Source organism: Dermacentor andersoni, chromosome 7, assembly GCF_023375885.2.
Source record: "Dermacentor andersoni chromosome 7, qqDerAnde1_hic_scaffold, whole genome shotgun sequence".
Lineage (NCBI taxonomy): Eukaryota > Metazoa > Arthropoda > Arachnida > Ixodida > Ixodidae > Dermacentor > Dermacentor andersoni.
This window is the reverse complement of record NC_092820.1, coordinates 142556615-142579228: the sequence shown is the minus strand read 5'-3', so window position 1 is coordinate 142579228 and position 22614 is coordinate 142556615. Positions and strand designations below refer to the sequence as shown.

General features: G+C 49.9%; 1 protein-coding gene and 1 non-coding gene across 3 annotated transcripts in view; both read left to right on the top strand.

Moving 5' to 3' along the window:
• Positions 1–22614, top strand: part of LOC126533718 (uncharacterized) — a 336510-nt gene that overhangs the window by 190068 nt on the left and 123828 nt on the right. For both annotated transcript variants that reach the window (XM_050180905.2, XM_050180904.2), the window contains exon 3: positions 1414–1612. The gene's annotated coding sequence lies outside the window, so the exon portion shown is untranslated. The remainder of the gene's footprint in view (positions 1–1413; positions 1613–22614) is intronic.
• LOC126535022 (U2 spliceosomal RNA) lies at positions 6132–6315 on the top strand. Its single transcript, XR_007600459.1, has one exon. It is a non-coding gene; the product is annotated as a U2 spliceosomal RNA (small nuclear RNA).

The window sequence follows — 22614 nt, the reverse complement described above, 5'->3', positions numbered from 1 at the left end:
TCACGTAGATTCTATAGTGCGTGCGTTAGATGTGTGTAACTCTTCTCATTTTTAAATACTCGTGAGCAGGCTGTTATCGCCGACTACATTTCGAAATGGTTGGTGCGGGCTCTTTTCGGACCGCCCTTAGGGACACCTTTTTTTTCCAGCCCCCTCTATCCTACGTTTAACGGAATAAATTCCTGTTGAATTAAAGCCAAACTTTCCTTCCCTTCTTCACAGGGGTTTATGAGCGGCTCGTCGATGTACGGTTAATCCTCGTATAAATTTTCCCCATCCCGAGACAGCGTAACAGTAAACTCGACCGATCCTTGGGGTTGTGTAATGAAGATTTGGCAAAAAGTATAGAGAGCGCATAATCAAAGCCGATGACTCGGTGGGCCGATCCCGACAGCACTATATACGTACGCGACATCTGTCCTCTTCAGTGTTTTTAATTTGTTTTGCCGCGTGAGCTGATCCCGCAGGCAGAGCGATACTGATAACCCTGACGATGTCATCGCATCTTATCGCCCAGGTGCAGAGTGTGGGTCCAGCTTCCTGGCCTCTTTCTCCGGGTTTAGCGTCGGTGTGTCGTCGAACAGGCGTAACGAGGGTTCTTCCACATACTTTTTATGGGGTGAGGGAAAGCACGAAGAATATTTGCAGGAGAAAGGATACTCGCAAATGAAAACGGACATCTCGTCGGATGGATTCGGCGGAGTTTTCCGCGGTTGCGTGGATCCCGTGGTGGGAGTCAGTGACTTACCACGTGTTTCGTAAAAGTATTGAAGCACTAAGCACTTGTCGGTACGTCTTGTGCTTCTCCACGCTTACCACCCCTCTCCTCGCAAAGCTTCCCTTGCGCCTGGCGAAATGTTGCACTAAGCCTGCGAGTCATCCACGTGGCACATGATAAGGTCGTGTCAACAGATACGTTGCTTTTAACTAAACTGTTGAACGTAGTTACCCAAGTTGGAAATTAAATACATACGCTCGCGCGTCTCTTTCCCTGGCATTTCATTCATTCGGTTAGAGAAGGGCTTCGCTTGACATAGATTCCGTTGAGTACGTCAGACATGCCGTAAAGATCTTAATGGATACGGATGCGAAGAACTTTATTAAAAGGATCCTGAGAAGCGCCGCCCCCTTAGGGCGATACCACGGGCCACTCCCACGTGGGGACAGTTGGGCCTAACCTAACCGCCGCCTCGCAGGCTCTCTCAGGACAGCCCAAAGCCGACGATGGTATTCCGAGCTCTTGACGGCCGAGTTCCACTTCTGTTCAGCGATGTCCTTATCCTCTCGTAACGAGGTACACCGCCAGAGTATTGTGTTCTAATGGAATAAATTGCTATTGTATCGTGTTACACCACGTCGTTTATGTCGACGGGTTGTAAAGCGGTTCTTCCGTTTTTCACGTCTGTCGTGCAGGGCAGCACAGCGGCTGAACCTGTCTTCGAAGCGACGTCGACGTCATGGCGGCGGGTCGGCGACGGCCGACGGTTCCCAGTCGGCCGCGGATGGTCCGGTGTTCGTGACCCGCTACGCGGAACTCCTGCGCGATTCGCCGCCCGCCGTGCCCCCCGCACTGCTACGGGGCCTCAGCCGCAAGGACACCGGCCTCGGAAAGGTCAGCCAGCTTGTTCTTTTGTTTTTGTTTGTTTGTTTGTTTGCTTATTTTTGTTTTCTTTTTATGTCGGGTGTGGCACTGCGCCACACTCTTGCCTAGAGCACTGGAACGCTGCACTGCAAAACAATGAAGAACACTATACCAAGGTTCAGCGAAGCTTATCTACTACTGCAGATACCAAGGTTACCTACTAGGTTCAGCAAACCGCTCTGAAGACGTTTTGCACAATCCACTAAAATCTACGAAAACATTGATTTAGGGATTTATTTATTTATTTATTTATTTATTTATTTATTTATTTATTTATTTATTTATTTATTATACATACTTTCAAAGCCTAGTGGGCACAGCAGAAAGGAGTGGTGAAAATATACAATATTGGCAGTACAGGGCAAGAATAGAAAATCTAACTATAAGGCACCTTTAACGGCGATATTGAAGTTAGTGGTGTCACAAATTGAGACTGTGGAGACCGGAAGGCGGTTCCATTCAATGGCGATTCTTGGCAAAAAGGAAGAATTGCACAAGTTAGTTCGACAAAATGGCACTTCAATTTTGTGTTGATGGTCGATGCGAGACGAGATGTAACTTGGTGCGGTGAAAAGATTTTCTTTAAGAGAAGGGCTGAAGTAATATATTCTATGAAAAAGTTAATGGGAGCAATTCCTCGCGTTTTTTATGCTTTTGCTACTCCAACTAGGTGCCACTCATAAAAACTTGCACCGGAAAGACAGCGTTGCGTAAATAATAGAACAAAGTACGCGTGACCCTTCCTGCAGGTCTGCTCGGTCGTACACGTACGCTCGAAATTCGCAGACAGTTATCATTTTGCAGTCAGCTTAGTTCGACGTTACATTTTCGAGCATTGCTTACAACTTTCGTCTACACCAAGTCCAATTTGGTTTTGCCTGCGGCGACTCCACTCAAGACATGCCGATTCCACTGCAGCGTAATGGTGGCGCCATCTGCCGCGGCTACAGTCAACACAGTATTTTCAGCGTAGCTGTTATACAGATACGGTAACCTCTCCATCGCAGCGGAATGGAAAGTTTCTGAGTCGGGACACCGTAGACAGACGCCCACTCGGCATTTTTTGTAGACGACACGAATAAGTAATGCCCACAAAAGGCACACTGAGGTAAACTCACTGCAAGGTGCTACCTCTGTGCAAAGTTTTAGCGTGAACGACAAAGCAGTTCGGCAGGAAAGGCCACGTATACCTGGCGGGCTTACTTACGCAACGCTTTGTGTATGTCGCTATTGGCCGCAAACCGTTCCGGTATAAAAGAAGGCCGCTGTGCGGCGCTTATTGTACTAAAACTATGAACGCTGTAAAAAGAAAACAGCGGCGCGGTTGACAAGGAAAGTGACTTCAAAAGGAATCGACTCGGAGAGCGTGCGATGAGAGCTTATCTGTCTCTCAATTAGGTGATATAACATATAGTGGGGTACCGAATTTACGAAAGACGTTTCACTAAATCTGGCCATCTAGCCCTGGAGCTGTACCGAAGTAACATACACAGTAAGTTACGTTTGTACAGCGTAATCAATTGCCATGCGTTACTGCATGGGTTATCCTTTTGTTTTGTTGTGTTGCATGCATACTTACGTAGCGAATGAGCTTAACCTACGTAATCTCTTATTCCTAATAATTCACGTATTCGAAATAGTCGCACAAAAGTTATAATTTGAAAGATGTGCGTCGTACTTTATTAGACACTGCCCCCCTGCTAGCTGTCATGGGCAGTGAATCATCTACGGAACATCATAATCGTCCTAAACGCCATTAGATCTACTCACAATAAACATATACAAACTAACGAATGGCGTCGTAATGCATGACAGCACTGAGATGTCGTCGCGTTCTTACAAATATTCATGGCACATGGCTTATACGACAATTTTTTTATTCTCTTACGTCAACCGTACCGTAATTATGGAGTCGATAGCTGATATAAACAAGATATTGACACCGTATCAATCCCCCATCGTTTCCGTGAAGACTTAACTGCAATGTTCGCCTAATGTATTCGTGCTTGCATTATGCTGTTTGGCATCCAAAAGCAACAACTGTCGTGTTGTCGCGGATTATTTTCCGCCAGTTGGAGTTGCTCAATGCACACACAAAGTGTTGTACAAGAACTGTTTATCTTGCACTCTTGCGCCCCCCATCAAAGTGCACGTTGGCGCGGCCGGCACTCGAACCCTCGACCTCATGCTGAGCAGTAGAGCGCCAAAGCCATCCGAACCACCAGGGCAGGTCATGCATCCTACGCTCGAAAAAGTTTTAGTAGAACAACGTTGACACATACATCTGCAGACACAGTTGACACGCGCTCATTATTTGGTCGAGGAGGGGAAAACAAAAAAGAACACACACGTCCACACAAGCATGAGAACACAAAGTACGTTCATACGTTCACGTTTATGTGAACTTGCTTCTTATTTTTCAGGTGCGCTGTTTAACCAAATCGTGGTTTACCAACTAGCTAGCCCATGAGTATATAGATTGTTACGCACTCAACCCTGTTCAGCGTATGATGTAACGTGCAATCGCCATCAAAAGGGAACATTTAATATTTATTTTATACACCCGTAAGGGCTAAACACACATGCTCTCCATAAAAGTATTTAATGAAACCAGAACTCTAACCGAAAAACGTAATGTTAAGCATCAAGTTCCCAGATTTTAATCCATGCATCACGTGTTATCGTCGTTTTCAAAAAAAAAAAAAGGGGGGGGGGGAGGTTCGCTCGACACTTTCATATTTATGACGCCTGTACATATTGGGTCTCTCAGTTATAACGCGAGCCAAGCTGTTAAAGAAAAAAAAATTATGAAGGGAACACAGTGCAAGATAAGATTGTAATACCTACGCTGTTTGGTTGTCAGAACACTGAAGACCCAACACCGTAGGTCATTTAATATCGCATCACATTTTCTAAAGTGGCTTTCTTTTTTCTCTTCTTTGAACAGCTTTGCTAACGTTAGCTGGGACACACGTGTATACAGTTCGAGTAAAAGTGCGCGCTCGTATTCGAGTGCAAAGTGTCAGCAAGTCCAAGTTGGGGAGGCTTCGCCGAATCAACGCGGTCGGCGCGTTTCTTTTCCACAGAGAGTGCGCGAAGCGGTTGGCGAAATTGGTTTTCACCCGGCCGACGGTCTCCGGGCCGTGGCTGCATGATACCCGCGGTTCGCTTCGACTGACTCTTCGCGCTTAGGCAACGCCCGCCAATGAAACAGCGTCCGGCGTTTCTCTTCGCTCTTGTGTACCTCTTCCCGCCGATATTTACCTTTTTTTTCGGTAATTTTCGTTTCTTTCTTTACGGTCACGCGAGAGAGGTGAGGAGGTGGTTAGGGGGGGGGGGGGGGGGGGGGCCGAGCTTGTATCCGATGGTTGTCGGAACTCTGCAGACGTCCCACAATGGCCGCGCCGCCTGTTTGCATGCCGTAATGGCTGGCGATGTTCTCGCGGAGCTGCGCAGTGTAACAACTCAGCTGATATATATATATATATATATATATATATATATATATATATATATATATATATATATATATATATATATATATATACCTCGCCCCGTTTTGTTGAGCTTCTGGACACCGTAGCGGTCACGGCAGAGCCATCTTGGTGAAAAATGGAAGCCGTTATCATCTCCCGAGGCCTTCGCGCCGGAGCTGCCTTTCGCGTTAAGCGTGCGGCTCCGTTGGCATTCTCGGTTCGGACACGCGGCACCCGAAGCCTCGCATAAACGACGTTCGCTCGTTTTTGCCAACTCGGCATAGTATATTCGTTGACGTCCACTGCGCTTACGCACTGCGTCTGCCGGGGTGGATTCTGCGCTGCAGCGAATGGTATAGGCACTGCGAGAGGCTGCTATTAAGCCCGGGGCGCGAAGTGATTTTTCCGCGCGGCTGTATACAGGCGAAATCGCGCGATTTGCGGCCGGCGGCGGGATCGTCTAAATTGCCCGCTAAGTGCTGAAGCGCGGGTTCGAGTGGCTGTGTATGCACCGCGTGTACGTGTTCGAAATTTGAGAGAGCGAGCAATTGCGTTGGGGCGCGCAGCCGCTGCGCCCTCTCGCGTTTGATGCGAGAAACGCGTGGAAGAGCAGACGGCGCAGCGGCGACTAGGACGTGAACCGATTTGTCGAGGAATAGCAGGCATGCAGTCGCGATTTGCGGCCCACGCGTTGCTCTTAAAGCGGAACGCCGTAGTCGCGAAAGTGGAGACTCCAGATCATTTTCGCCATCCTTTCTGATTTGCATATAGTACTGCTATTTGATGCGAAGCTTTGAAAAACGAGGCTTTAGATGCCCGGTAATGTACCCCGGTTGGTCAAGATTATTTCCAAGTCACCCGCTATGCGGCGGGCTGCATAATCAGATCGTGCTTTTGGCATGTAATACCCGAGCATCTTCATCTCCTGCGCAATGCCTTATGCGCCTGTTTCGCGGGTTTTAAGTCCGTTGGTTTATAGCTGAACAAATTGAGAGAGGGCAGTGTGAACGTAGACACGGCCGACGCGGGTCAAAGTGTAGTATCTGTTCTTATCAGCTTAGTATGTGATACGGGTTCTATTTGGACCGAAGATATTCAACTTATTTTTGCAAGTTGGTGGAGTGCTTGAAGCGCGCTTCGCCTCCGCCGTGGGTCGGCCGGGTAAAACTCTTGCTTGGGCTAGTTGGTTCATGCTTGAAGTAGTAAAGGCGAGGCGCAGAAGACCAGCACTCGAGAAGAAGAACACAAACGGCGCCGGTCCTGTCGTTTGTGTTCTTCTTCTTGAGTCCTGGTCTTCTGCGCCTTGCCTTTACTACTTCGGCCGGGTAGTGCGCCATCTTCGGGATTGGCCCACGGTTTTCGCACACGCACAATCCAGGGAAGCCTGGCCATAGACAGCTCGCCGTGCAAAAATGTGGAGACAGAAGGGCAGCGGGGTCCTTCTGTGAAAAGTGTGTGATCCAAACGAAGTACGCGGTTGTCGGAGGTTAATAAGTATGTTCCACGCTCATGCACAAACTAGACACACACACACACACGCACACATGCACGCACACACACTAACACAGTAATGCACGACTCTGTACAGTACCCTGTGTGCGCTGAGTATTCCTCTGTTTTCAGTGAAGCGTGCCACTGTATTCAAGGATTCGCGATGACCAGCTTTCTATGCCCCATTAATTGAGTGATGCGCGGATTTTAACGTAACGAAGCAATTAATACAGGACATGAGAACGGCACACAGAAAGGCGTTCCGTGTGTCCCAAAGCAACTCTGGCGATATGGTTCTTTGGTTACATTGACGTGTACCTGCACCTAAGCTCACGAGCGTTCTTGCTGTCCGCTCCCACAGAAATGCGGTCCCCCTGGTCTGTAATCGCACCGGCTACCTTATGCAGAGCAGCCGAATATCATAGCCAAGTAGAAAAGAAATAGGTGGCGAAGAATAACCAGGACAGGAACATAGAGTGACAGGACATACGCCAGGGTGACAGGGCGTACACCAGGGTGACAAGGCATACACACATTGTCAGGACGTAGAGTGACATCAAATGTGCTTGGGTGACAGGGCTTGCGTTGACAGATGTACGCCAGGGCGACAAGGCGTACGGGTGACAGGGCGTACGCAGAAAGACACGGTGTACACAGAGTACCGAAGCGTACACCAGGGTAACAGGGCATGCGGTGACTGGACATGTGCCAGAGTGGCAGAGCGCACGGCTGACAGGGCGTACACAGCGTGCCAGGGCGTACACCAGGGTTACAGGTTGTACAGTGACTGGACATATGTCATAGTGACAGGGTGTGCGGGTGACGTTGTACACAGAGTGTCAAAGTGCACGCCAGGGTGACAGCGCGCACGGTGACTGGACGTAGGCCAGAGTGGCAGGGTGTACGAGTGACAGTGCGTACACAGTGGCAGAGCGTACACAAAGTACCAAAGCGTACACCAGGGTGACAGCGCGTACGGTGACTGGACGTATGTCAAAGTGGCAGGGTGTGCGGGTGGCAGGGCGCACGCATAGTACCAGGGCGTACGGTGACAGGACGTGCGCCGGGGTGGCAGGGCGTACACAGGGCAACGGGGTGTACGTCCTGCACTCCTTGTTCCTGTCCTTCTCATTTTGCTGCACTTGTTCCCTCTTGACACGACTGCCCAACTAGCTTCTAACGAGATTCTGCCGCAGCCACTTAGCCAACGCGGCTGGCTTTCATGGCCCGTACACCCAACGCCTTTAGAAGACAAAACAGCTGGGGTGGAGGCTTACATTGCCACTCATAGGGGCTTGCGCTTATCACTGCTGGAATGTTTCACCAACGACCGCAGATAATAAAGCTCTCAGGGTGAAGGAGACAATCCAATGTTTGAAAGAGAGAAAAAAAAACGTTTTCGAAATCTCACCTCCAGAGAGACCAGAAATATAGAGACCAGATCTGACCCAACCCTCGGACGTCTGTTTATTTGATTATGTTATTTTTACTCTTATTATTATTATTGTAACTTCCAATCGCTTCGCTAGCTTCGTTCTTCTCCCATTTCACCTCTCAATGAGGCCCCTATCGCGACGCCAGATAGACACGTCGGACACAGAAAATAACAGCCAGGCGTGACCGCTTCATTCAGTTGCGGTTTACTGCTTTTCTCTCTTTTCGCTTATTTTTCGCGCAAGTCACTGCAGTGAGATGGCCCAGACTGCGGGGTGTATGGTTTCGATTGCAGATTGTGTATGTTTCTGGCGTATACTGAAAGTAGGAGGAGAAGGATAATGGTAGGAAGGGTGACGTGTGAGTGGATGGTGGAAAGTAGCTATAGCACGGAAGTTCGGAGTGTGACGCTGTGGGTGTTCGTGGTTGGCCGACCCGCAGTATCTAGGGTGACAGGAGGGGGTTGGGGGGGAGTCGCTTTCAGCCTCGTGCCTGTGCCCCGCCACTTTTTGTTGGGGCGGCCGGTGATTAGGAATCACGAGAACCAGGCGAAACCGATAACGCGGTAGCAGTGAATATATTGGCAGAAAATGGAGGAACTGGGTCACGAGGGAATGTTTCGGGAGATAAGGTTGCGGTTGGTATGGCCGCTGCTGATAGGATCGCGTGTACTTGGCGCAGAGCACGTTCTCACGTGAGGTCGCTGCAATTTCGTCGAAGCGAGCTTCTTTATCATTGTATGAAATAAAGAAAAAGGAAGCATGGGTAACAGGCATCATTGGTTGCACTCTTTTGTTGCCAGGCGAAAAGTGGAGCGTACGGTAGCAGCACGTATAAACCCTACGGCGCACTACATGTAGTGGTGTGCACTTCTTATTCTTAAGAGCTCCGTTAGATCGATATTAAAATCGGGTGTGGGAGTTGGCTCCAAAATATTTTTGCCCACCAGGAAGTTATTATGTGTGCCAGTAAATCTATGTGCACTAGCGTTTTCAGCAGAACAAGAAGCCTGCTGCGTGCTATGTCTTCGGTGCCAATGTACGAATAAGTTCATGTTCGCTTCTCCAAAACACGTCGTTATCCCACACTGGCAGAAGTAATTCTAGAAATCCTGTCTTTTTTCTGCTTTCTTTTTGTCATCTTTAATAATATTTCTGTGGAAACGTTGTTGAATAGCGTACACGCTTTTGCAGAGTAAGTGCGAGAGTAAATTTTTTTTTTCGCGCCGAGTCGAACTCAGTTCGAAAAGAAAAGCCAAAAGCGCAGCTCATATTCCTGATGTTTTTTTTTTTCCTATTTCACCGATTTTTTTTCACTCTCTCACATTTTGAAATCTACTTTGCCGAGCTGTGTACCCAAGTGATATCAGGAGATCACTGTGCTATAGAAGTTTCCTTATCTTCTCACCGAACTGCGCGACGAACAGAGTCGTACGTTACAGGAGACGAAAACAAAAGAAAAGGAAAAAGTAAAGCGAAGATAAGACGGGGCGGTAGAATTAAATGACGTAAACAAGCAAAACAAAAATGTCGCAAAATGCGGAAACGGACCCCTGCAGCTCGGCCCGCACGGCCAGCTACAAAAGCCGAGACAAAAGACGGAATGGGGCCTCGCTGTCCCTGGGCGTAAAAATAACGGCACAGAGACGGGCGCGACTGTCGGCCCGAACCAACAGCTCGTAAAAAATGGCCGTCGTTTTTACGGCCCTCGGGTTCCGTACCTAACCCTCCTCAGCCTTCTCCAACTATGTCCTCGCGCGACCCCAACGTACTTCTGCGCGCGACGCGTGAGCGCTGCGGATCCGCGGGGCTGACTTTTGTTTCCTCGTGTCTATCTTTGTTCTATTCTCTCTCTTTCTTTTCGCTTATTCCGCTGCTTTAGCCCGCACTGGATACCGCACTGGCTCCTCACTATCTTATTGTAGTGCTCATTTTGGTCGTCTATTTGTCGTCTGCTACCGTCTGTTTGTTTTTTGCTACTTTCTGCCGTCTGTTTGTTGTCAGTTTTCCTTCTGTTTGTTGTCTCCTCAAGCCTGCCTTTGTCTTCTTTCTGCCGCCTGTTTGTTCTTGGTTTCTGTTAGTCGTCTGCTCAAGTCTCGGTTCTCATTTCCATTTCATTTTTTTTTTTTTTTTGCAGTCTGTTGTCATTTCATATCTTCTATTTCTAGTACGTCGGTCGCTGCGACGAACCGTGTCCATGAGCCATGTATATCCTTGAATTCACGGGACGGCTATGCGGTGTTAGCCCGCCATGCTCCGACACACACCGCGGCGAATGCGAGGCGTTCTGCTCCAGAGCGTGAGGTCGTGGGTTCGGGTTGCTTTTCAGTGGAGACCGTGGAACACAAATTCTAGTGAACGGGCTGGCTGCTACCTCAGTATTAATATATTTCGAGCGACGCGTAAGCGCTGCGGATCGGCAGTGCGCAGCAGGAATGTATACGAAGAACTTACCAGGCGGAACTTGCCATCACGCTATTTCAAAGATGCTCGTACCATCCATCCATTGAAATAAGATTTGTTCCTATTACCTATCACGTTTCCTTTTTCTTGGTTAATTGCTTCCCGCTCCCACCAGCAGTGAATTCTGCACCACCTGATCACTCTTTTGTAGTACGTCGCTCATTTGGACGATATCTTACTCTGATTCACTGTATTGTTTCCATTTGGAGTCTCCTGCGAACCTTTATTCTTTATTTTATATCGAAAAGCGTTCTTTGGTTCTTTCAGCTGTTTTCGTGGTTGGTCGGTGGTGTCGTTCGTTCGTTCGTTCGTTCGTTTGCTCGTTCGTTCGTTCGTTCGCTCGTTCGCTCGCTCGTTCGTTCGTACGCTCGCTCGCTCGCTCGTTCGTTCGTTCGTTCGTTCGTTCGTTCGCTCGTTCGCTCGTTCGTTCGTACGCTCGCTCGCTCGCTCGCTCGTTCGTTCGTTCGTTCGTTCGTTCGTTCGTTCGTTCGTTCGTTCGTTCGCTCGCTCGCTCGCTCGTTCGTTCGTTCGTTCGTTCGTTCGTTCGTTCGCTCGTTCGTTCGTTCGTTCGTTCGTTCGTTCGTTCGTTCGTTCGTTCGTTCGTTCGCTCGTTCGCTCGCTCGCTCGCTCGTTCGTTCGTTCGTTCGTTCGTTCGTTCGTTCGTTCGTTCGCTCGTTCGCTCGTTCGTTCGTTCGTTCGTTCGTTCGTTCGTACGCTCGCTCGCTCGCTCGTTCGTTCGTTCGTTCGCTCGCTCGCTCGCTCGCTCGTTCGCTCGTTCGTTCGTTCGTTCGTTCGTTCGCTCGCTCGCTCGCTCGCTCGCTCGCTCGCTCGTTCGTTCGTTCGTTCGTTCGTTCGTTCGTTCGTTCGTTCGTTCGTTCGTTCGTTCGTTCGTTCGCTCGCTCGCTCGTTCGTTCGTTCGTTCGTTCGTTCGTTCGTTCGTTCGTTCGTTCGTTCGTTCGTTCGTTCGTTCGTTCGTTCGTTCGCTCGTTCGCTCGCTCGTTCGTACGCTCGCTCGCTCGCTCGCTCGCTCGCTCGTTCGTTCGTTCGTTCGTTCGTTCGTTCGCTCGCTCGCTCGCTCGCTCGTTCGTTCGTTCGTTCGTTCGTTCGTTCGTTCGTTCGTTCGTTCGTTCGTTCGTTCGTTCGTTCGTTCGTTCGCTCGCTCGTTCGTTCGTTCGTTCGTTCGTTCGTTCGTTCGTTCGTTCGCTCGCTCGCTCGCTCGCTCGCTCGTTCGTTCGTTCGTTCGTTCGTTCGTTCGTTCGTTCGTTCGTTCGTTCGTTCGTTCGTTCGTTCGTTCGTTCGTTCGTTCGTTCAGCTCGCTTACATTGACAACCATCGTCGATGGTATCTACACATATTTTTTAAGTGTTTCTGCTTTCCTTCTGCCTCTCAACGGTCACTTTCGTTAAATTCACTCAACGCCGACGTTGTTGGGCCGACGTGCACCGCGGCTGCAGAGAGTCATATCGCCTAGCGCTATAGGTCGCCGGTTCGGTTCCGTATTACTGCAGCCGCACTCCAGCGTTCGCGCAGCGTGCACGCACGTACGCACACACAAACAAACGCATCATACACACACAGGACAGACACAAACACACGCAGTCATCAACACCGCACAGACACACTCACTCGCGCACACACGCACACACACACAAGCACATCAAGGACACACAGGCACACACATAGACACACACGCACGCAAGTTTAATATGTGCGCATGCCTTAGAACCTGGCCTTTGCGTGTGAAGACAAAAAACGAAGCCGTCTTTTTGCTGGCGCGTTCGAGCGTTAGAGCGCATCTTTCATATCGGAAGCCGCCGGGCGCGCTTCCCTTAAGCGACGCTAATCCGCGCGGTTGCCGGAAGGTGATCGGTTCTTTTTCTCATTATTCTCTTTTCCTCTACGACCAACGTCATCTCCCATACCTTTCTGTTTTATTTTTTATACCCCACCGCGATGGCTACGGAAACTGCGAGGCAATGCCTCGGTGGTCTCGCCGTGCGGCCGCCATAAATATTCGTTTAATCCCCGCCGGAATTCCCTCAGTTAAGGATTTGGGAAGGGGGTTATTTGTTACCGCCCGCTACTTCCCCGCTGCGGTATACGGATGCGCTAGCTCGTTAGTACCGTGCAGCGTTATGGAATCTAGGACTCGCGGCTACGCGTATATGAAATTGTTGATTGTAATCTACGCGCATCGTGCGGACTTTGTGACTGCTTTCAGCAGAGTTTTTGTTGAGAGGTTTTCAAGCGTGTCCTCATATAGTGCTGAACCGTCCCTGCACGTAGTTCTTAAAATCATGAAGCAGTGCAGGCCCCAGGACGATTGCACCAAAAGATAACTGTTAAATCATAAGATAATAGCTTACATATGATATGTAAAACGGAAGTATCGACTATTTCCTTTCTATTCAGTTTCAGCTTAGAGGTTTTCCAACATAGCGTTTCACACAGTTTCCTTATGGTTCTTAAGTTTTTGAAGCCACATCACAATCACGCCGATCAATGGCATATGTGTGTCATCGTTTCGTATCTTATATGTGGATGTCGCAGGCACGGCCTATATACTTTTGATTGAGTTTCTGTCGAAAGTGTGTTGAGTATTGACGCACTGTTATACGCGTTTTAAGTATTGTGTTGCGCCCCATACGTTCCTGCGGCACTGTATAACATAGTGATGCGGTTAGGGACATCTAAGCTAGATTCGGTCAACCTATCGGCGGTCCATCGACATTCAATTTTTGTAGTCCTGTTATAACGCTTTTCTTCATTGCCTGTACGTAATGATAATCAAATAACACACCGTCATAACTTCGTCACCTCACAAACTACTCACAAACAATTCACAGAGGGATGTCATTATTAATATCTATTTGTACATCGATCCTGTGCGATTGGTCAGTGGGCCGTAGACAGTCTGTAGAAATTGTAAGACCAAGATGCTTTAATTCATAACCCCCCTAAACAGACTTAGCCACGAATGCTGTGTACTGCGGCAGCTTTATTTCGTGTCGCGGCGATTCGGCAGCGGAGTTAGGCGTGCGTCAAGCTAAAGGCTCCTAATCACGATCTATGATTGGGCGCCACTGTGCGTTTCCCGTCGATATCGGCCTGGTGGATGCCGTTCAAACCAGAACCGTTTCTACACACGAGGACATCTTTCTCACTTAGGCGGCTCAGTAGCTCGCGCCGGCTGGAACTTCTGTAAACAGTGCACTGTATTGTTGCGGCGATCGAACGGCGAAGCCTGATGCTGCGACGTGTACGGCGCATGGCTTCGAAGCATTGTCATTCATTTTATTTGGCAGGGTTTCTTTTACAGCGAAGCTGTATATGTCTATTCGATTTGTCCGTCTATCCGTCCGTCCGTCTGTCTGTCGGTTGCCTGTACGCTGAAAACTCCTCCAGCGCAACCCCATGCGCATGCGCAAAACAAAAGAATAGAGAAAGAGCGACGCGCGATTTGCCAACACTACCTAGATAGCACAAGACCTCTTTACTCCTATCCATGACGTCACGCCACCTGGCCCGAAATTTCCATTGACAAGGCTGGCGTGATGAAAGCGGTGACGTCGAAATCACTGTTGCCTACTCGGGAGCATCCCATTAGATTCTGTAGCAGTCAGGCCAGGCAACATGACGTCTTGGATCGGAGTGAAAAGGCCTTGTGCTATCTAGGTGGTGTTGAATTAGCTGTGCCAGTAGTGACGTCGTTGCTCTCCGTCGCAGCCGAGCGGGCGCGCAGCAGTTTCTCCCCGGCTCCGAAATGGGTAGGCCACGTGTCATACGTACTCCTGAGGAGCAGGCAGCTTTCGATCAGCAACGCCGCGAGCAGAACCGGGAGCGAGTTCGTCTACGCCGTGCCGATGCTGCAGCCCGTGCACAAGAACAGGCTCGTGCCACCGAGCGCAAGCAGCAGCTGCGTACGAGGATCTGGTAGCCTACGAAGCCGTCGTTTAATGAACCGTCGGGATTAACCCAGCGATATACACCGGCGCCGCACGTTTCAGCTTTGCTGGTAGCCATGTGTACGGAGTGCTTGTGAGGTGATTTTAATTTTTCCTGTCGACACTCCCTGCGTGCAGCATCGAGTTTTTGCACTAGCACAAGGGACGTGAATCCTTACATTATGAAAATGGATAAAGACATGAAGAAATTTCGTGGATTGTTATTGGCGAGACCCCGCTAAATATTATTACAGTAGTCGGGGAGCTTTCTACATAACTCTAATAGAATGTTTTGACTTCCCCTAGGTTTGCCCTTTTATGCGCCCGTGTACATAATACTATATAGGATATCTACTCGCGTCGTTCGTAAACGAGATCGTGTCTTTTATTCTGTTTATGGTCTACATATATTCATGTGGCCGCTTTTAGTTTATATACGCTTGACATCTGCCTAAAACTTTATCGACGCGATTAGGAAAGCTCCCACAGATATCCCACAGACTCTCTAACTTAGTATTTGTGTCAGGGCTGGATCCGATTAAACATTGTGTTGACCTTGTTTGCTATAATGCGATACCTCCGCTAAAGGACGGCAACTTGCTTCGTCGCCTTCGTCACGTGCTCCTGTATGGCCAACCAGCGCTGAAGCTTTACGTGCCAGCAGCAGCGTCTTAACGCACAGCCTAGCGATCGAGCGGTGGAAGCGATCTTCAGCAGCACATGCTGAGATTTGGCGCCACTAATTCCAACCGCTCATCTTGAGGTACTGCACTTGTCCAGATTCTGGCCCGACTAGACACCGGTGGGCTAGAACGTATGACGGCATGCACTCCTACAACGCGCATAGGTGTGGCCATAGCTTGGCTGGACGCATAGAGTTAAGGGGAACATTGACAGACGGGTGCGCTTCACTTATCACCCAAAGCGTCTTACCGTTTTCGTGGCGCCCGCTATCGCGTGGCGTCGGCGTACTTCAGCTGCACACTATAGAATTGCCGTAGCGCTTCCTGGCCCAGCGCTGGTTCCTCATATCGCTGGCATCTCGTCACGACCGAATCGGCTGCGGGCCTTGTTTTATAACGGCCCTCGCTTCCTGCTCAAGCAGTTTCAATGCCTCAGGCCATGTTCCAGCTAAAGACTGCGCAAGAACAATCTGGAAGCGATCGTTTACGACCTTCTATTGCATTCCTTCTAATACAACGGGAGCTTCTTTTCAACGCATGTGCGCCATGCTGAGAAAACGCAGACATGCTGAAGTTAACCTAAAAAGGAGTACGGTTCGCTACCCTGGCCGGTCGAAGGGCGTACGAAATGAGGTAAAAGTGGTCTTGGCACAAAAGGAAGGCACCAAGACAAAAATAGAACAACGTAAATTCAGAGGAAATACGCCGCAGGGTCGCAAACCTATCTCGCGTGCCCCGTGGACTGCAGGAAAGGAACGAACGCTCTAGCTACCTTAAGCGCAGATGTCAGTTGCGGACACATCTCCTAAAACCTCACGTAAGATGCAGATCACTGCGCAACGGTCCAGACGCTTGCCACTTCACCCCGAACTTCGACATCATGTTCCCGCTTCTCGCCCGTTCACGCTTCTTATTCTTCCAATATACTTTCTCAAGAATGCTGGGCTCTGTAGTACATCCCTTTTTGAAAGCAGCCAACGCCGCTTTATATATTTTTTTTTTTACGTTATCTTGGCTCCTGGCGTCGAGGCCTTGCTGCGGAAGTTCAAGCATGCGTTGTGCGTTTCACGAAGAATTCGTCGTATACGCACACAAGGCGCGCGAACGGCAGGACAGAATGCTCCGAGAAAGTTTTTTTAAGGGGCGCCATGCTCGCGCCTGCTCACCGGGCGTACGGTCTACGTACACACAACGGGCCCGGCCCTTTAGCCAGCCCTTTTAGCCAGACTGGCAGCCAGCTCGGAGCCACGCCGTGTACTACGAGACTATGGCCCGCGGGACCGCATAATGCACGTGGCCGGAGCGAACACAGTGCGCCCGCGCGTGCGAGGAGGCCACGAGAATTTATGCATGCACGCGACTAGTTTCGGGGGTATGGCCGGCCTGGAGGACGGCTTTCCTGCCGAACGGGGGCGCCACGGTCGGCAGAGCAGCTCGCCCTGCACACACACCGTCCGGGCACCGAAGCCTCGGCCGGGCTTTTGTTTTCAAAATTTACGAACCTTGCGGAGGGACCGGAGGAATTATTCAGCAGAAGGAAAGGCCGGGGCCTACGTTTCCAAAGGGTTTCGTCGTTCTATCGTTCCGTTTTTTTTTTCTTTGCGCAGTTTCTATGCGAAGGGAGTTCGGGAAAAGTCTCGTACGAAGGAGGCGGTGGGAGAACAGAAGTTCCTTCTTTAGAAAGCGGTGGGAGACGCGTTCTTCCTGGAAATCTCGCGAACACATGCGCGATAGGTGCAATTTTTTTTTTGTTTGCGAGCCGTAAAAATTGCTTTCTTTGTTCTTTTCTTTTTAAATGACGGTGAAGTAATTTGAGGGGGCGCAGCTGATGTGAAGCAGGTGTCTATTCTGGGGCGGTGTGCACATTTGGGCTTACGTTCGCGGCAGAACGAAAGAATGACAGTGAAAGACTCCGACGGCGGACGAGCAGATTCAACAGGTAAACTTGGATAGGCGCACGAACGAGGTGCCTAAAGCCTTCAAAGCAGCAGCACACTAGAACACCTTCCACCGTTTCCACGTTCCGATTTCACCCCAACACCTTCGCGCGGCTCTTCTCACATGGAATCGTGTAGGGAACGGGCTGTAGTTGTTGCAACTCTCCAATGTTGCTCGGGTAACGACTCAAATGCAGGACACGGGACAATGTAACACCTTCCCTCACACCGGTGACCAGAGGAGACGTTCGTTTTTCGGGAAGCTGTAAGACGACTTGCGCCACGACTGCCAGTGACCTCCGCAAACAGTTATCGCAGTTTATTTCTTTTTTTCACTCTGGGCCCAATTTTCGTTATTCCTCTGCGTATAAGAACTGGGGCGCTTCAGTCTGAACGTTGCCGCGGGAGCGCTCCTGCGGGCAGTGCTCAGACGTAAACCTGGTAAACACGTACCACCTCACCGTCACTTGGCGAGGTATTTTGCAGGGTTTTGTTGGCGACTCACAAGCACTGTAAAAAACAACGACGTCTGCGCATGCATTTTGCGAAGCCACAACTGCAAATACTCGCAGTGTTGTGGACGACGATGACGTTGTGCGTCGTCGCAACATAACGGCTTTTGAGAAGGCGGCTGTGATTATATATATATATATATATATATATATATATATGTGTGTGTGTGTGTGTATATATATATGTGTGTAGTCGTATCATAAGAAGCCAACAAACACTGGCACCAAGGACAACATAGGGAAAATTACTTGTGCTTAATAAACGAAATAAAGAAACGATAAATTAATGGAAATTGAAGTGGATGAAAAAACATATATGATGCTCTACCGATGAGCATCGGTAGAACATCGCACACGAAATGCGAAGGTGGTGGGTTCGGTTCCATATATATATATATATATATATATATATATATATATATATATATATATATATATATATATATATATATATATATATATATATATATGGATTTTCTTCAAAGTTCAGCACGCAGGACCCGACGTACCGTACGCAGGAAAGAGACGACGAACTTTTTGGAAGACTTTACTTAACGTTTTCGGCTGGTGGACCTGTACTCTGACGAAGGCTGGTCCACCAGCCGAAAACGTTAAGACGTCTTCCAAAAAGTTCGTCGTCTCTTTCCTGCGTATGGTACGTCGGGTCCTGCGTGCTGAACATTGAAGAAAATCCATATATATATATATATATATATATATATATATATATATAATGCATTCCGACGAAGGCCGTGCCACGGTCGAAAGGTTAAACCATTCAATATAAAATTTCCGTAAGTGTGCCCTTTCGTTTCTTCAACTACATGTGCACCGTACCTACAAGCGTTTCCTCGATATTTATGTATATTAGCATGCGTCCAAAGAAAAGGAAGCAAACTAAATTGCTTTATCGCATCATCAAACAATAGGATGGAGAAACTTCTTGCCACATGTTAACAATTCACAAGGATCGAGTAAAACCTTTATTTATGCACGTAATCGCACTCGCTACGAGCGCAACTAACGGGAAACTAACGCTTAAACTGAGAAGCTATCTAATGTACTCTGCTCCTGTAATTTCGCGTGTCATCTTTGCGGCATTTGCCCGAGACCTCACAACAATAAACGTCGCTGTAGGTCAGTGCCGCGTGTCTGCCTTTCTTTCTGTGCGCCCGTCTCCGGCGCCGTGCTCGTTTGGCAAATGAGTTCGCAGCCAGCGAAATCATCGACGTCCAGCAGCCAACCAGTCTGGCAACCAAACCTGGGCAACAGACAAGTGGTCAGCGCGTCCAGCCAGCTAGTTGCCGTATATACGCGAGTCGGAATCCCAGTGGTGATGATGGGAAAGATGTATATCTTCGCCCTATGATGAAGGCTTAGCTGACAATTACGGCACGATGACGGCACGATGACGGCACGAAGACGATGTGGCCTGCGTACGGATGCGGACGAAGCAAAGACAGTTTTGAGAGTCCTTATTGCGGCTGCAGTAAAACCGCTTTCGTTGCGCCGACGCGCGCGGTTAGGTCAGTGGTATTTGGCGTACGGCTTGTGGACAACTTTCGAAATGGTGCGCGCCCTCTTCTTTCCGGAGGCCGAGCTACAAAACCCACTTTGAAAACGAGCAACATGTACCGGCTATCGGCGATGTTTGACCTCCTCTCGGCCAGCTCAGGTGGGCTTAGTTACGCGTTTTTGCTGTATAGCGATAACGCGGCGCAGAACCCGCGTTATTCGCTACTGGTCAGTCGCTGATCCTGTCTCGAGGTAGAAAATAAGCGCGTTAGAGCTAATCTTCTACGACTTCTTACGTTCTTTAGGAAAAGGCTGAATGTCCAATAGTGCACCCTTTCTTGCAAAGTACACTCTTTTCGCGCGTGCGCATTACATTTCTTGCGCTTGGTTTATTGCATTTGTTGCGGCACGTAGGAACACGAATATTTGGCTTCGTACGTACGTATGCGGGGTGTTTTGGTTGGTCGGAATCGTTTTAATCGTTTTATTTCTTTATTTTTCAAATACCCGCAGTTGCAACAGCTGTGCGTCCAAGTTAGTCGCACTGGCCTAAGGAATGGCCAAGTTTGCCGGGCAATAAGGCGACAGGAGACCTGGCTCTATTGGTGCTTGCGGATCGAAGCCATTAGAGCAGACTTCGCGAGATGCCACTAATGGCTCTCAATCCTTGTCCATCCTATATTGCGAATCATCTCTCCAGTTCCATATCGTGTCTTGTGCCATATGTTGAAGCGGTGTTTTGCCTCGTAATAAAAAAAAAATCGTTCACGCAGATCGAATGCACACGCTCAAACCCATGTAAACGGTGAAGCTTCAGTCAAGCTGTTCACAAGTGTGTTTGTTATACTTCACCATTCACTTAAGCTATGCCAAAATACAAACACCGTATTAGGTAGTTGCAGAGTGTGGGACGTCTGCGCATTGATGTCTCGTCGTGATCCTTGCCGAGGAAGAAACAGTGATGGGCGATGTGCGCACAGGAGAGTGTGACACATATCTTCCTACACTTAAGAATGATGCTGTAACCCTTGTGGTAAAGTGACGCATACCCATTCCGAGGAATTTACCGAGGATGACCACGCTCCCACTGACGCCTACCGAATGGCTAAATCGAAAGTAATCAAGCAAATCAAAGAATTCGTTGGATATATGTGCTATGCGAATCAGAAGTAGATGTGCTTTCGAGGTACCTGTACGAGCCGACACTGTATGCTCACGTCTTATGTGGGATCTACTTCCCGTACGGAGAAAAATAGTTGCGTTTATTCACACTTCTGCGCGAGCAAGCTTTGGCACTTCCACACTTACCCAACACTTCATGTCGGTCTGCATGCATGGGCTATATAAACCTTTTTTTCCGGTAGTAGCATTCGGCGCAAACTTAAATGTATCCACAATCATATCCGCCGAGATAGTAACCTATACCCAGCAGAGAGCAGCAGAAGCAGCCACAACCCACACCGGAGATTGTAGGCAAAGAAAGCTGCAGTCCGTGAATAACGTCCAGTCGACAACTGTATTTATTCGCGGTGCAAGGACACCTAGAGGAGCGCGTTGTCTGCATCACTGCAGATATGACTGCTCCTTCAACGACACTTTTTCATTGTAGACGCACGCACAAACACACACACATACACATTTGAAAAGGAAACAGAAAACAACTATAGGTTCGTAAATTTACATTTTGCCAACAAACTCATTGTCAATGATTGCACGAATGATAATGAATACTTGTCATTACATAATGAGTGATGAGTGTAAACGCATGCAGCGCTCGTTCTCTTTTTTTTTTTTTGGGGGGGGGGGGTGCGATAATCCACATCTCGCTTGACTCACACGCCAGTGGCGCCTTGTCAAAGCGCGTAAAGATCGCCTATAAGCACGTCAACTATAATTTCAGGTCAGTGACGCCACGCGCAGTCTCGCAAACGGGTCCAGGTAACGCACATCCATTCGGCCAGGAATCCCACGTCGATCCCGCAACTCACGGATGGCGCCAGTCAGTCTCGCGAATTCCTGCACGCCGGTCAAGCGTTGACCTGCAGAGCACTTTTGATCATCCTCACGGCGGCAGCCTCGGTCACGCCCGCTTTCTGCGTAACCATCTCGACGAGCCTCGGATGCTGCGGAACGAGCTCGATGGCGCATGCGCAATACGGGTCGCCGTCGCCCATCACGAACCGGCTCGCTCGCTCGACGAGACTGCGGTTGCGGCGGGTGATCTCCTGCGCCGTCGCCATGTAGGCGTCGTGCGCTTCGCATGGCGGCAGCTCGAGGCGAAGCAGGCAGTAGTTGCCCTCCAAGCCCGACAAGAGACGAGGCAGGAAGACGGCGCCGAACGCGCTCCGGCGCGCTCTGACGGACAGCTCGTAAAGTCGCCTGTTCTTGTGAACGGCGTCGGCAAGCGCCACGTAGTCCTCGCAGTACAGAGGCCACGTCTGCAGCTTGATCTTCGTGAGTTTGCGGTTGGACAACAGTGCTTCGACGATGGCACGCTCCGACTTGACGCGTCGGACGTCTCCTCCGGGCTGCGAGCACTCGGCCAACAGGCTTAGGTCGACGTCTCTCAGTGCTGAAGCACCCCTGATATACGTGGCCACCGCAGCGTGAAGCGTCTCGTCGAAAACGTTCAAAATCAAGCACATCGACGTGAGGTGCCCACAAGTGGCCAGCTTCTCCAAGGCGCTGCGGAGGAGGTCCGGGTCCTCTAGACGTCCCGACGAGAGCGTTACTGCGGTCAGTTCGGGATAGCACTGAAGTGTCTGCAAGTCTATCTGTCCGACGCGATGGTTCTCGATTAGCATCTGCACTGTGAGGCGGCACTGTCGCTTCCAGCAGCAAAATTCCTCGAGAAGACCGTCGTCAGGAAGGTTTCGCACGGTCACGGCGACGAGGGACTGGTTGGCCGAGAGCGCTCGGAGTAAGGCGCAGCAGTCGCCACTGTCGAACCAGGACAGGTCGAGCGATAGATTCCGCAACGATTGGTTTTTCTTCAGCGGCTGGATCCAGGGGCGCAGGCTCTCGGTAGCGAACGAGCCGAGCCCCCAAGGTCGCCGGACCGATTCTTCGCAACACGGCCCGATGTACAGGCTGAAACTTCGCAGCGTTTCGCTTCTGGCGGCTGCGCCCAGCAACATCGCGCACTCCGGCGCCCTTGCGTGCCAGTGCACGACCAGGTCTTCCAAGGTCGACGCTGCGGAGACGGCTCGGACTAGGGTTTCCAGTCCGGGCGTCGCGTCGGAGTGACGCCCTCTCAAAGTGAGCCTTCTGAGCGTCGGGTTCTGCTTGGTCAGATACTCGGCGAACCATTCAGACGAACGGCCTATGGGACCAGAAGTGTACACACTGGGTCCGACGGAAAGCTCTCTGACGGTGTCGTTCCTCACGAGGGCGTCAATGAGTTCTCGGTTCCAGGCATTGTTGGCGCCGTCAAGGTCTGCCAGTTCGAGCGCCTGGAGTCCGGCAACCGCTCGCTCCACCCTAGTCATAGGGAACGCCACCACGGTGTTCGAATCGAC